The sequence below is a fragment of the Camarhynchus parvulus genome, chromosome 15, assembly GCF_901933205.1.
Source record: "Camarhynchus parvulus chromosome 15, STF_HiC, whole genome shotgun sequence".
Taxonomy (NCBI): Eukaryota; Metazoa; Chordata; class Aves; order Passeriformes; family Thraupidae; genus Camarhynchus; species Camarhynchus parvulus.
In genome coordinates this window covers 3002104-3018117 of record NC_044585.1, presented here as the reverse complement: position 1 = coordinate 3018117, position 16014 = coordinate 3002104, and the positions used below count along the sequence as shown (strand labels likewise).

General features: G+C 40.0%; 2 protein-coding genes across 2 annotated transcripts in view; one reads left to right on the top strand and one right to left on the bottom strand.

Moving 5' to 3' along the window:
- Positions 1–16014, bottom strand: part of RSPH14 (radial spoke head 14 homolog) — a 71995-nt gene that overhangs the window by 14307 nt on the left and 41674 nt on the right. The window lies entirely within an intron of this gene.
- Positions 1693–16014, top strand: part of GNAZ (G protein subunit alpha z) — a 50662-nt gene continuing 36340 nt past the window's right edge. Inside the window, exon 1 of the mRNA XM_030959224.1 lies at positions 1693–2068. The gene's annotated coding sequence lies outside the window, so the exon portion shown is untranslated. The remainder of the gene's footprint in view (positions 2069–16014) is intronic.

Below are 16014 nucleotides of genomic sequence, written 5' to 3'. Positions count from 1 at the left end.
GTACTGCATGTCTGTAATTCCTTCACTGCCAACATTTGATCTATGCTCTGGTGCCTCCCTCAAAGCTGGAGGAAAGCAGGTGTTCTGTTCTGGCAATGGAAAATGCCTAAAGCTGCTCTCTCTGTAGACAGCATGTGAACGATGATCGCCCTAGCCAGGGTGATGGTGCTTGGTGCTTTATTTCTGCCACAGTTGGTTAGTGTGTGGAAGATGCCTTTTCTCACATATCAAGTACTATGCTAAAGATACATGTAATGTGACAGTTTCTATAGTAACTACTTGTTCTTTATGGAATTGCAGATTAAACCTGTACACCTTGTTATTGTTCTTTTATCCTATTATCTAGACTACTCAGTTACCACAGATACTTTTTTTTATTCTATTCCCTTGCCAACATAAGTATATCAGGGATTTATGCATTTGCAAATAAAGAGTACATATGAAAAACACAACACTTAAAAGTTTTAAATTGACCACTATCTGGTGTTATAAATGCACTGAGATGTTTGTGCATGTATATTGAAAGCTAAAATTTCTAAATAAGACTACAGAAATATTTTTATTAAAGCAGGTCAAAATTATGATTTGAATAGTCTTGTTTTTCTGGGAGAACAATGTAAGTTATGCATATGACTTTTATTTTCTAACAAATTTTACTAGAACAAATTTGCCAGTCTAGATGTACTGGCAAACTCTTCTAATGTGAACGACAACTAAGATTCCTTATTATAAGAAAATTTTCTCAATATGGTATACTGATTTTTACATGGAATTATTTCATTATTATAATTCGTCAGTGCTACAGCTCTGCTGATAATATCAGTACTGGAAGTGATATCATTTACAGGAATCAGATGTTTTCTGCTTCGAATTATGTGAGCTTTATTGTGGGAAAAAATGCCTGCATCCCGTCTGTGTGTGAGTCTCTGTTGCTATCTCCAGCAGAAGTGTATCAGTTACAAATCAAGCTTATAAAATTAGCAGTGTAGGGAGAAATCAGCTACTTGATCAGGGCTGCAGATTCAACAATGCAACTAGTATTGTAGCCAAAAGGAAAAAGACACTAGGAAAAATGTAAAATATGAATGGGGTAAATCCATTAATGAGATAAAAAGAAAATTATACTCATCGTTAATTAAAAAAAAAAAAAGCTGTAGTAAATTACACATACACAAATGAAAAAGGCAGAAGGGGAAAATCAGAAAAAAAATATACGCCCAGTACTGAGAGCAGCTGAGTGACGGTAGAAGCGGAAAGCAAACAGTAGATAAATTCCGTGTAACTAAAGAAACTGTGTTTTCTCCCTTTACCCTTGACCGTATCCTTCCAACATGTATGTGAGCGGTTCGCCCTAAAACACGCGTTGTGAAATGAACCCTGAAGCGCTGCCGCTGCCAGAGCCGGGCACTGCCGCGCTGCAGCGAACATGGACCCGCGGGTGCGGATGCGGTTGTGCAGAGGCAGAGCCCGCGGCACGTCTGTACCGCACATTATGTAACGCGCGAGTGCAGCGGAGCGTACGAGCCGGGGAAGAGGCACAAACCCCTCGCCAACACCCAGCTCCTTCTGCGCCGCGCCGGGCGGGGGCTGCGGGGGCTGCGGGCCCGGCCGCCCCCCGGGCGGGAGCCGGAGCCGGAGCCGGAGCGGAGCCGCCCGCCGGCCGCGCCGCCGCCCCGCCCGCGGTACCCCCGCCGTTGGCGTGGAAACGGGCTGGCGGCTCCGGCTCCTCCTCCAGCGCCAGCCCCGCGCTCCCCCTGCCCGGCTCCCCGGCGAGAGCGAGGAGCACCTCCCTGTCTCCCGCGGGGGGCCGCCGGACAAGTGCTCCCAGGGCCGCCTTTAGAACAGCCCGGCTTTTTACGGTTGTGTTTTCTAGGGAGAAGATGGGAAAGGGCAGGTTCCTGCTCCTGCTGGGGCTGCGGGGCTAGTCCCTGCAGTCGTGGTGTGTCTGCTCGGCAAATCACAGATGCTGATGTGAAAAAGGGCCAAAGCAGAGGAGAGGCGTCAGTGGATGCGAGCGTTTGTACTGATGGATTGAGGAGGTGGAGGCTGCCTGCCTGGAGCTGGAGAGGTGAGTGCAATATTCCGCATTTCCTTCTCTCTTAAATCAGTTCAGTGATGAACATTTCCAAAATAAATTTTAAAAAAACCAAAAAACCAAAAAAAACCCCCCACTTCTATAGCAAGAAGGAAAAGATGTCATTTTGAAACAATAAGCTATGCTTCTGCTGGATAAAAAATATGAGTGTCACTGTGAGGTAGGAACATTTCGCTGTGTGTAGACAAAAAATAGTAAGGGGAGGCAGGCTGCTGATACAGTGAAAATGACCTTCTCAAGGGATACCGGCCTCCTGTTAGCTACTGCTTCAGCTTGGGCCCTTCTTCTAAAAATTAAGTGGTCTCCCTTTCCTAGCCCAAATTGTAACCCATTAATAGCCAATAGCTGAGCCTTAATAAGATCTGCTGTGTTCCCTTAATGATTCAGAAAGATAATCCGTTAGATTCTGCCTGTTGGGAGAAGAACCTCCACGCTATGTAGCACCTCCTCCCAGGGAAATGCAGCCTGGATAACATTCTATCAGAAAAGACTCCTGCTGCCAAATTTCTGTAATAAGTGCTCCTGGTAGCAGTCTCATGTGCTCATTGGAAGGATGTGTGGCTCTGCAGAGCCTGGATGCGTTCCCTCTCCGTGTGTGCCCATGCATGTGAAGGAATGAGGAGGGTTCATATTAATCTGCACCTGTGGACGGCTCCCATCTGCACTTGTGCACCACAAGTTTTTTGGTATCTTTGCATTTGCATTTTGGGTGAGTGCTTCATACACAAAACCTCCAAGCCTTCAATGTTAGCTGAGAGAGCTGCAGACAAATAGATGTCAGTTTAATTTCTGCTCATAGAACTGATCTGATCTGCTTTTGGCTGTTTCACTGTAGAAGCCGTTTAACGTGTGTTCTTGCAGTATTTATTCTGCAAGATACTGACCTATCTCAACATTTTCCTGGGAAGATTTGAGAAAAAATCACTAGATTTCCCTCCAGCATTTCTTTATATTTGTTTATATCCATTTTCTGATAGCCTCACACCCACAAATTGATTTTTATTTGGGCTCAGTATTTCGCGCCATTGTGGGTCACACCCTTCGGGTGGCCATCAACATTTCATCCATAAAGGTTACAACAGCAGGTCAGGTGCTCTGAATACCTACTTGTGGATCACAAAGGGGCAAAAAATGAGTGTGTATTTTGGATTTAGGGGAAATTTTGTCTGACTTTATGGATATAGACGTTGGAAGTCCGAGCTGATGCCTTAGGTGCTGTTATAGGCAGAAATCCTCACTTTTCTTCAACAGGCACAGATTTGACAGCTGAACAGACACAGCTCTGCAGAACAGAGAGTGTTTTGCCATTAATGTGGCTGTCTCCATCAAATCATTTGTTTGGAAGCTATCATGCAAAAAGCACAGATCCCTGCCCTTGGATTAAGGACATTATCAGAGGAGAGGCCTATGTGTATAGAAGGATGAAGATCCAGTCTTCAAGAAGCCAGTGGCAGGTGTAATCAAAAGAAAACCTCCTAGTTATAAGGCATATTTAGGAGGAAAACTCATACTATCTTTTGTTACCAAAGCACTGATTGCATTTTCAGAGAAGAAACCCCTTCTGTGTACATATGTATGCTTATAAGGAAGAAAAGCTGATTAATTCTGTGCAAGGCATGGAAATTTCACTCTGACAATGGACCTTACAGAGAGGAATAAACTCTGCATGCTACATAAAGAATGCTACACCTCTGGCTGAGATTATGTGCTTGTCACTCCACAGGCCACTGGTGAGAAGAGTTGAGTAAGTCTTCTGCAGGTACTACCTTGAATTTTGTAAGCCTCCAGAACAGTTTCATGTTTCAGTTGCAGACCTTGGTTTTGAATTTAGTGTTGATAATCTAAAAATAACCAGCCAGGTAGCTCTGAAGGACTGAAGTGAAAGTGTTCTGGTTGTCTCAGTTCTGACTATGCACTGATGGAACGAGGTATGTTAAATTTTAAGAAGTGTAGACAGAAACAGAAATTTGTCCCTTCTTAAGGAATCTACCTGCTAAGCAGTGGGGAAGGGGATAACAGAAAATTCAGTAGGTAATAAAAGCTCAAATCCTTCAATGGTGAAGTCAGCTCTTCCTCTCCAGCTTAAGCAGATAAGGATTTTGACAGCAGCCTTGCTTGATACACAGGGGTGAGGCAATACAAAGCAATGACGCCTTTTTCTCTCTCCCCCTCCATGAATTAAAGAAAAATACTTTCAATTCCTTTGAGTTAAATCACAGTAATCCCACTTAGTTCAGAAGAGATTCTTTAGATTTATGTAACTGAAAATGAGAATTGAATCTGACTATTTCTGCTGAAGTTTTTGGCCCTGCTTTCACAGGAGTCACTGGAAGTTTTGTCACTTATTTCAGTTGGAGAGAACCCAGCACACACAGTTTCACTGATCAGGTTCTCCCTTGCCTTTAGGAGCAACAATGTTGAACAGTTTTGTAGTTGGTTTCAGTGAGGTCGCAGGTTCAATGACAAATTCAGTAAACTAATTCATAAATTATCAGTTATTTGAATCATGCTTTTTTACTGAGAAAATGGGAGTGTTATTCCCATGTTAAGGTTGACAGTACCCACCCTCAGCAGTAACAGCAGTAATCTACACAAGCAATCAACTATTTTCTTTTTCCTAAGAGAAAACTTATTCAAAGGCCCTTAAAAATCATAATCTTGGCCTATGTGCATAAAACCACATTTATACTTACAGAGAAGAATTATCCTATTTTTATTTAAAAAGAAGGCTAAATTTTGTTCCTTGTGATCTCCAAAGTATCCAGAATGAATCCACATCAATTACTAGTTACAACAGATTCCATTCACTTACTTGAGAGAATAATATGACTTATATTTTGTGTGTTATATTCAGAATTTTTATTAAACTTTCTAGAATTCAAGAATGGTGATTAGGAAGTCCAAATTTCATCTATTACATTGATGAAAGAATAATCCCAAGAAAAACTATACTGTTGCAAAGCAACCAAAATCGATCTTCTTTGCAAAGTTCCCTGGCAATTTAAGGTATGTGGAATAGACAATATGACAGAGAAGGGCTAAATACAGTTTGATTAATTCTGTTATTGAATCAGGAGTTGATACATATTAACAATTTAAGTTGTTTTAGTTTTCAAGTGGAATCAAGGACAGAATTTAACCCTTGACATGAAGGCTACAGAGAAAATACTCTTCTGTGAACTGTTGCTTTTCCTTAACACTGAGAGGCACTGGTGGAGTTGGATGGAAGGAACAGATTGGTGATGGGGCCATCTCTTCCATCCTACCCAGACTTCAAACATTGGTTATTATTAAATACATTTAAACTCACAACTAACAAAACACATGGCAAAAATTCAGAAGACAACAGTTCTATATGTTGGTTTTTTTGGGTTTTTTTTCACTTCTTCAGCTCAGAGCATTTTCTGTGGTTCAGCAGAAGCTCAACTCTCCTCAGAATCCCATTTTATTATTAATTGGACACCCAGTGAATCATTAGGGAACACGGTTTTACCCAACAAATCCTATTTGCCTTTTGTTTTCTCTTTAAGCCCCTTATACCAGAGAGTTGTTTCTTCTCTGGATTTCTAAGCCATCACATCAAAAAGACAAATGTGATAACACTTCCACATGATTCTACATTGCAGAAATAACCCGTTGGATTACCAGTCAACACCTTGGCCAGAAAAACTTAAAGAGGCAAATCCAAAAGATTCTAAGTATTTGTTTTGCTCACACACATCAAAAATAATGACTGGAAAGTAAATAATAATTTCATAGGAACTACAATTGGTTAATCTGTTATTTTTACAGTGGATTTATGAAATAGTAATTGCCTGGACTTGGCAGTTGGAAGGAATTATACTCATTACTTTCAGACGTCCACAACAAGGACATGTACATACAGAGTAGTTGCTAAGGCTTCCCTTTGAGCTGGTGGAAGAAAAAGAGATTTCTCCATTGGAGTCACCCAGACTAGTTTCTGACTACCACGTTTGTGTGAGATTGAGCTCTGAAAATGAGAGCTGACCTCTGGAAATGACAGCTCCTCTCACTGCCTCTGAGGGAAGCACTGAGTGAGCAGCTCTGAGATAGCCACCTACAAGCAGATGCTAAATCTGCACAGATGAATCCCACTCTTACTGTCTATAATGTAATGTTTAACCAAGATTTACTAGTTAATTATGAAGATATTTTCATGGTTCACCATAAATATTTGTAAGTCATAATGCAGTTGCCATTCCCTCCCTACCTGCCCTGTTTCCTGGGCTGGCATTGGCTTCCTCCTCAGAGTATCCAAACAACAGTTTGGTCATGGCACTGGAAAGGCTTCACTGGAACAGCCCAGCAATCCAAATCTTTTATCAATTCTTCCTGGAGATCTAGGCAGTATTCTAGCACACATTCCCAGTGTGTTTCTACTGATTTTCTGTGCCTGCTTTCTATATTTTCAAACCTTGCTCAGACAATGTGGAATAAGCACCTTTATCTTCATAAACCGCACGAATGCAAATACAATTAGGCAGCATAGCAAGTGTTGATGTACAAATAGAGTTGACACAGTTGTGTTGTGGAAGGAAACAACACAGTGGAGCTGAATTGATTACAATTCAGTGTCATGGCACAGTAACAAAAGCCCAGCTGGGTGTTTAGCTCTGAGAGGGCTTGCTGTTCAGAGGGGGCATGCACCTGGTTATTATAGTCCTTGCTTTAAAAGAGAAAAGTGTGTATGATTCAAAAGGATACTTACCTACCTGCTAAGGGAACATCTTTCTGAAGATAATACAATTTGAGCTATTAGGCTGGATTTTTCAAGTAGAGAGTTTTGTCTCTGAATATTACCAGCTCAAGTCATATAATACAAATACTGGAATATGTTAACAAAATATGATTTCTTTTGGATGTATAATATCTATTTATACATATATATATATATGCATTAGACTTTGGGAGGTTTTTTTGCTGTTTTATGAGGAAAGAAAGACCAGGATATTGGCTGTTGCTCCTCTCTAGTGTTTATGTTACAGGAGAGGATTCAAACCTAAACTACAGGAAATATTTTCCATATAATTTAAAGCATTCAATTCAATAGATTAATGCATATGATGCTAACCAAATCCATGACAAACTACAATTTTCCAGAATTAACACCACTGCACAGGAGCATCTCTCAGTACTGCCAGCAAGTTGATTGTTGCAATAGGCCTTGGCAAGAAGATTTTCTCTCAAGATGCCTTTCTGTGCCTGACCTTTTAAATTTGGCAGAGTTCAGGGTACCACAGCAGAAGCCATTTTGTGATGGGAAGATATTCATATATTCTTACCATTGCTAAGAATCTATTGAGCTTCCATGTTATATTGCTCAGTAATGGTAGGACTTCACCTTAATCAGTCATTTCAGAGACATGTTTTTAATCTCTTTTTCAATCCATCTATGTCCATGAACAGATAAACTCACCTTAATTTGTAATTCAGTGACATTTATGTAGGTATTTAAAATTCTAAGGCTAGCCTACTCCAAATTTGAACAATTGTTCTATTATCATATTGTTTCTGTTCCCTGACTAGATGTGCAATAAGTCCTCTGATTATGTTTCATGCTGTCAATGTTCCTGAAAGCAAATCTGAACTTTGCCTCATAGCTGTGATTACACAGGTGTGTCAAGTTTGCTTTTTGCATGTGTGCTCACAAAAAGCAATAGAATACTGAAGACTTTATGTAATTTTTTTAAGTTACAGGAACAAATTTTTGGCTACTAGGTTCAAGGGATCAACAATTGTTTTAAATGTGGCAAGACTTGAGGCTGATGTGCAGTTCAGCATTATATCAGCACAATATTATTTGCTCTTACAGGTCAAGTAAATATACAATGGTCTAAACAAATTAAAGTATCAAGTAGCATCAGGAAGAGGTAGGAACCAGTGACTTTTAACACTGAAAATGACAATTCGCCCTTTTTCCAGAGAGGCCTCATTGTACCCTGCAGTCCTGAATGGTGCAAATTCTATATAACAGAAGTTAAAACTTCTATAAAGTAATAACAGAAATAACCTACCATATAGACAAAGAACTGAATTATTGGATCTCTTACAGTCCTGTTCTCTGTCAGCACATGCGGGTTATAAACTAAAATTAAATGTTTACAGAGGATATTACTCTGGTCTGTGACAAGAAAAACCTCTCTCTTTGCTGTATCCATGGCATAGCAATTCTACCCTTATCCCACTTCTGCAGTCAAGGAAACCAAGAACAGCCACTGATATTGTGGCCTCTTAGGATCATACCTGGAAACTTCTAATTCACACTGCAACTTAGGCAGCCCCAACCTGGCTTTACAATAAAGGCTGGATCACAAAAATGCCTTTCTCCCTCAGATTAAGACTAGAAGTGTTTGAGTTTCTGTGTGTTTTTGATTACTTTATGTTGCTTTTCTAGTTGTGCCTTCTGATACTTGAAGGCAATGAACCCCAAGTAGAAAATACCAGAATATTCCAATTCAGAATTTAGGCAGAATAGATCTGGAAGAAATGGGTGATGCCATTGTAGTAAAAGTGTGCTTTGAAGGGGAGATTGGGCACACAGGCATATGGAACTCTGGGACTACCTTTAAACATTGTAGATTTAATTACCAAGTGATGGGGGAACTTCTCAATGAGCAGAACAATTACAGTCTCCAGGTATTTTCAGTCAGTATTTTCTTTGTGTTGTTGGATACCTCCAATGACAGGAGGCTGTAACTCATCAAAGCTTATCTATACAACTATAGCCTTGCATTTTGGATACATTATGATTTCATGATTAACCTGTCAAGAATTATTCACAGACCTCGTTGAAAGTTTACATAAACAAGTCAATTCAAGAAAACAGTCAATTGTTTGTTTTAAAGGAGACCAGATGGAATGCTGTCAATCTATGCAGCATTGTTCTTACTCAGCTGTGAGATCTGGTGCAAATGGAATTTCTGAGACATGGCATTTATGATGTGTCTTTATCTATGTTGCAAAGATTTATAGTTGATGGAGGTATGTTAACAGTACATCAATCTCATTGTTTACTTTATGTCTGCATCTTATTATCAGAACCATCAATTACAGATTCCATAATTTTTAAGATGTCATTTAAAAGGATATGTTTTTTCAGAGTTAGCTAGTCACAAAATACATAGAAAATACAATTTTTCACTACAGTTTCTTAAGCTTCTGTTGGGATTAGTCAGAGGCAAGTGGTGATCAACCACTTATACAAGAAATAGAAGGTCAAGATGAAAAGATTTCAGAAAATAATACAGGTGTGCAAGAGGTCAAGGACTTAGCTCTTCCTTTTAACTTCTGCAAAATCCTTTAGAAATGTCACCCTTACCAATGAGCTCCCTCCTGCAATCAACACAAAAAATGAGAAGGGACAGTTAAAATTATTTTTGTACAGAGAACTAGTTAAGAGTGCACATAAGAATCTGAAATACAACCCAAAATTGTACCTCATTCTTATGAACTGAAAAAAAAAAGAGTTCTCAGAATACCCAAGGAGACACAAACAGTACCATGATGACAATGTACTGACTTGTTCAGTGCCAGTCCTGTGTCTAACTGAGCAAAACTACCTAGAGCTTTTACTGGAGGTTTCCCTATTGCCCTGAGCCTTCAGCCAGCAGAGAGGTGACACAACCTGGGGTTTATTTCTCCTGAGCTATTGGCACAAAATATTCTTTGGGATGAGGGGACTGCCAGTAGGTGTGTGTCAGTGGCATTGCATCCTAATGGGATTGCTGCCAGCTGGAAGAGATTGCAACCAAATTGGGATTGCTATAAGGTGGGTTTGGGCTGAAAGCTAAGCCAGCTGGGAGCTCTGTAGCATTGTCTGTTTTTGTGCCTTTGGCAGAGATGGGGAGACACCTTATTGAGCGTTTTCCCGGAGTTGAGAAGTAAGAAATTTTATGTGTCTTGTTTTCTGGAATGCCTGTAGCTTTTTTGGGTAGATTGTGGGTTGTTCTCCTACTACTAAGATGCATCTTGAGGAGGAATTTTTTAGCCTTGCTACAACAGAGATGCAAAAGTTGTTTGAAAGTCAGAGATGGCTTTAAAAGGCACTGTCCCTTTTCATAGTTAAAATATTGATTCCAAAATCTCAATTTAAAAGTCTTGAGGTATGCTGTAAATGAACCAAAACATAACAAAAGCTGTGCTTTTAGGCACAATTATCCTGTTAGTTATCGGTCAAGGAACAGTGTGATACCTAACCAGTGGTATCTGAGATCACTGAAAATGCAGACCCCACACCTCACCCCAGCCAGCTGAGTGCCCTCAGAGATGTCCTTGTCATCCTTTAATGAAGTCCTCAAGATGAATTATTGTTCTGCTGTGTATTGTGGATATTTCCCTCCCATCCTCTCCCCTTGGTAAATCTGCTTTGTGAGTTTAAGGTGGATTTGGAATCCCTACAGCTGCAATAGCTTTTGCACTGTTTTGACCCAATGTGGCTTGCTGAGAAATTCATGTCCATCCCCTCTGCTGAAGGCTGGATGTGCTGTGGGTAACCTGCACCATATGCATTATTTCATGTCCCAGATCTGTGCCTGTTTAACAGAGCTGCTTCTAAAATGATATCAACAGTAGATTTTTAGTGAGCAAAAAGAAATAAAATGGTGAGTCATCAGCTTTTTTCCTGCATATCTCATCTGTGTGAAATGCAGAATGCTAACTAGAATAGTTAGGCATCAGCGATAAAATTCCAGCTTTATGTGCCATCTTAATAGTAGGCTAGAGTGTCACCAGAAGTATTTTTTTCCTGGTAATATGAGAAATGAATAACTAAGGATCCACTGCTGAATAATGAATAAACTAAAGGCTCGATTAGCACCTTTCAGCTTTCAGATAATTTTAGTGCTGCAGCTTCTTGAGTCAAGAAGAGATGTCACTGAGAGTAAAAGGAATGGAAAAGCAACTACCTGAGAGCTGCTGTTAAATCTGTGCTGTGAGGGTGGTGGTGTACATTTGGCTGGTCAGTGAGGCTCTCCCATAAGCTGATAGGACAGCTTCATGCAGACAAAAATGGCAAAATTTGGGGGTATTGCTGTTAACAGTAACAGTAGATCATGTGTGTAATATCATAAATCAACCCATCAGTTCTCAAAACATGATTCAATAGCCTGCTTCAAACAAAAGGAATGAGATTACCAGGGCCCCAAAATGGTGAGCTGACTTCTATGTACCTTAAAGAGGAGGAGACAAGTCCAGTTAGGGTGTGATAGAAAAAGGAAACTTTTCTGACCTCAGTAAAGGAGAATTTGTGCAATAGGAGAGGGATGGATTTTTTAGAGACAGAATTGAAGGGCTAAAGGATAAGTAAAAATATAGACATATTGGCTGCATGACTAGGAAGTTTGCAGGACTGCAGAGAATAAAAAAAAAGGAGGGAGGAAATATCTGAATGATGAGAATGCCCTTACATGCAACACAACTTGAACAGGAGCAGTGATGACCCTCCTCCCTCTCTCTCTCTCCACACATGTATAGATAGAAGAGTACTGGTAGTGTTAATGGATCACCAGTATGTGCAACAAGATTGGAAGCTACACCTTCTAATATTACTAGTAGTAGTACAGTTAAGAATGAAAAATAAAACCTCAAGAAAAATTACTGGATTTTGGTTTATCCTTAATAACAAAATTAAATCCATCTATCATTCCTATGTTTCAGGTTTGGGAAAAAATAACAATTTACAAGCTTGCTTGAGGCTGAAAAATAACAACTTTACCCAGCTAAATCTAAATCATGATACTCCTACGTGAAAGTAAATACCTGGATTAAAAATCAACACAGGCTTCCTCAAATTTAGCTGTTTATTTTGTTACTTATCCATTTTAAGAGTAATTAATGGTAATCAATATACAATGCCTAATGTTTCGTATTTGTTTTATAGACAAAAAATCTATTCTTGGAATGATATGAAAGCCATCCACTATTCTGACAGGATCAGTATAGCCCTATGAATAAATCCAACCAAGTCTTGTCATAGCATGACTCAAAATGGATGTGGTCAGATCTGGCCTCTGCTCTTCCAAGATTGATGAAACTAGGAACAAACATAGTGAATACCTGCAGAAGCCAGGCTGGGAACATGTGCACAGAGCAAGAAATTAATGTTGAAACACAATGATACTGATCATGCTTCAGCATTTCCTAGAAATACAGTCATGCTGAGATCATACAAAAGCAGGGAGCTGAAAATTAAACTATTTTTGTATCTATTCTTACAGAAGTTCTCACCGTAGATATTCCAATATATGGAGAGTATGAATCATGCACTGAATACTAAATTTTCATCAGTAAAACAGTTTCTATTGCTGGCACTTTGGTATCCTGCTTGCAGTGTTGTTAAATACATTGTTTTTATTTTCATCCTGTTCAAAACCAAATACAGGTTCATTTCAAAATCGACTGAAGTCAACAAAACCATTACTTTTAATGGTAAGTGGATCACAGCCACAGCACTTCACAGGGTTTGGAATGTTTTCACTCTTATTTTCTCTTAATAAATACTGTCACTGGTTCTGGTGAGGAAGAACTACGAATGCCCTCACCCCAAAGTGTCACTTATCATAGGGTGCCAATTCACCATAATTGCTTAAGTTCCTCCAACTCATTTTACATTCTCATTTAGTGCCTCATTTAGAAAGAGTTTTCATCTCAGTAGAAAAGCAAGGTTGAATAAGACGAAAGACCTAACATTATCTAAGGAGCTTAAACTCTTCAGAGCACAAGTGGTAAAAAACACACTGAGACTATTGCTAGAGATGTTTGCACTGCACATTTAGCTTCCCTTTTTGGATAAATCAGGCCTTCATCCTCTTCAAATCTGCAACCTGCATCTCTATCCATGACCAACTTGCTTATTAAAAGACTTCTTTAAAAGTCTGATGAAAAGAATTTAACCACCAGTGTCCTCTAATATTCATTGTATGTTCACCATAAGCTGCTTAGAGTCAATCGGGAGTGAGGAGGCAGCAGGGAGTGACTGGGATCCCTGTGCGTGTGCTGGTGGGTGTGGAACTGCAGCAACTGCAGCTGGGCTGTGAGGAGGCTGTGATCACCCCTCCAGAGGGAGAGAATTGAAAGGAGAGACTGAAGAGAAATCCTCATGGCTGCTAAACCTCAAAAGGATGCTAGGTTCTTTCTGGCAGCAGCAATTAGTTGGTGGTGGGGTTTTGTGTTGGTGTTTTGTTCAGGGGGAGGTGTCAGTGAAGGAAAAATGGGAGCTAAAGAAGTTGATGCATCAGATACCAAGGTCTTTTTGCTTTTCTTTGAGTGAAAAATAACTTAGTTTCTATAGGTCTCTACAGAACTTTATCTAACTGGCAAAACGATGGCTTGGCTTGGCTTTTGAAGGAGCTTATTGGCCATTGTACAATGTTATACTTAAATGTTTCTGGTTGCAGAGTAATTTTCTGTGAAGTAACATATATCTGTGTTTGGCATAAAGCAATTTCATATCAAAACCAGAACACGGGTAACTTCCTTCATATTCCTCTTATAAAAAAGGCCCTTTGAATTAGAGAGTGGCTCCAACAACAGCTCAGCTGTCTGAGATGTACCTGCTGAAGCTCTTGCAGGCAGCAGGAGTGTACGACTGTCAAAGCTTCTGAATTTCAAAAGAGAAGCAGAATGAGACCAGGCGTAGGCTGCAGCTGTAATCTGTGCTTGGTAGCATCCAAGTCCTCTCCCATGAGTCACACTGCTGAGAACATCGTGGATTCTCTTTAGCCTCTTGGGATTTTTTTTTTTGGCCCTGGACTGCAGTCTAATACTTCTTCCACTTCTCATCTCCTTTTCGCAGATAAAACAATGTTTGAGTTCTTAAGAAGAAACCTAGAAAATCCACAGTTCTGATGTAGATACCTTCTGACATAGTTCATATGGTTAATTTTACATGTGGCCTAGGGGTGGAAAATACTCTCTACCCTACCTACCCCATTAATTCCTGCTGATAGCCCTGCCTTTTATGCTGATATTGACACTCTCTTTCTCTTATTAGGAACAGCATTTTAATCCATGACTGTCTTGTTGTGAGGTTAATAACCTGACAAAAATGCTGAAGTTTCCTTGTCCTTCCCACCATGAGAACCATTGGCTTTATTCTTCCACTGTACTGCTTTCCTCTCTTCCATTTTGACCTGCTCTTCAATGTTTTCTCTGCACCTTGTTGCTCTTTCCTCTCGTGCTTTCATTGAGCTGCTGCCTCTGAACTCCCTTACGATTCATGTGAATCTTCTATAATCCTTTTCTGACTTTTTCTCATGTTGGGAACTTAGTGCTCCTGCATACTCATTCAACTTATGTCTGTTTTTCTGTTTTTTCATTCACCGAGGTTCTTTTGATTTGTTCTCTGTGAAACATTACTCATTCTCTGTTGCTTAGTTTCCAGCTTTAACCATCACATTGCCAGTCCTCGCCTGCTTTCCCCCAGCCTTTCCATGAATTCAGTGTTTATTACTTCTACTGAACTCGTTCTTGTATTTTGCTCTTCTCATTCCAAAACCTTTTGCTCTGCCTCTCCCTGTAAGTCTATTATTGCCAACTTTCCAGTCCTGATCCACTCCCAACAAGGTCCTTTCTCTAGCAAAACCATTCTGATGGAAGTCTGATGATCTAGGCAATTTCTTCCACCGTGAACACCCTGGATTTATTCTCCCCTTTTTTTTTTTTTCCTCCTAGTGTAATTAAATTCCATATGTGCAGACCCATCTTTACAGATTCTGAGTCAATCCTTTCCCTGTGGTCTTTTTTTTTTTCTGTGTGCAGATTTCTGCTGATCTTATGCCAGTATGATATAGTAATATGTGCCCATCTGCTCTTCTTGCCTCATCTTTCCCTTCTCTATTGCTATCTCTTCCTTCTTTTTTTATGGATACAGGATTTCTTGCTTCCTGTGAATATACCATTCAATTTACCCTAGAAATCTTACCTACCTTCAATGACTTTATTCTCTCATTCCTTGCCTTAATCCTTGCCTTTCCTCCAGTTCTTTCCCTTAAAACCAGCAGAGCAGTTGTGATGTATTTCTGTCTCCAAGATGCTTTCTTGTGCATCATCACACATAAAACTCATCTGTTGTTTCCAGGATTCCCATTTGCTGGAGCATCTTCTCCTTGCCTCTTGCTTGGCTTTGAGCTTCAATCTTTGAATCTTCACTGGCTGCCTTTCTCTGTTGCATCAAACAAACCTCCTGCCTTCAGGACACTGTTATCTGTACCCAGACTCTCATGTTCTCACTGCAGAGATTCCCATAGCTCATGCCTGACACTGGAACAGCTAAAGCAAGCATGGTTGTGCTTTATTATGTCACCTTTAAGGCACAGGAAGAGAAACTTCCTTTTACAAGGCCATACTGTTTTCCTGTTACAAATCCCTCTTAAAATCTCTTTTGCTAAAACTATCAAAATTCCCTTATCTTTCATAAGGTATTGTGTGCAATAATAGGATAGGAATAGGAAATTTGCCATTACATTCATGAAAAAATTCTAATGTTTACTAGTGTTTTTTAAAAAAAAGGTAATAAAATAATCTCCTTAGCCCTGTAAGATTCATGAAACAGCAACCCTGTGATAGTGAGTCTTACCTCTTGAATCACCCACATAAGCCTTATGGGTCCCACTAATGAAGACATAACCACTGCTGTTATCATCCAAGTGCTTACAAACACTGAGTGGCTACTGCATTTTGTTTGCTGCTTTATTGCACACTTTTAAATGGGTCTGATGTTTGTACGTCCCTAAAGCAGCTGCTGTGTGTGTTGTTTCTTCTCACCCTTGTCTAGCAGCCAGGATTTCCTGCACACCCACTGCTAGACCCACTGTAATATTCTTGTTCTTGTGGTGCTTTTTGATGCCAGTGTAAAGGTCGCCTCAAAAGCGGCTGCTGTGGCAGAGTCTGGTTCAGTCAGA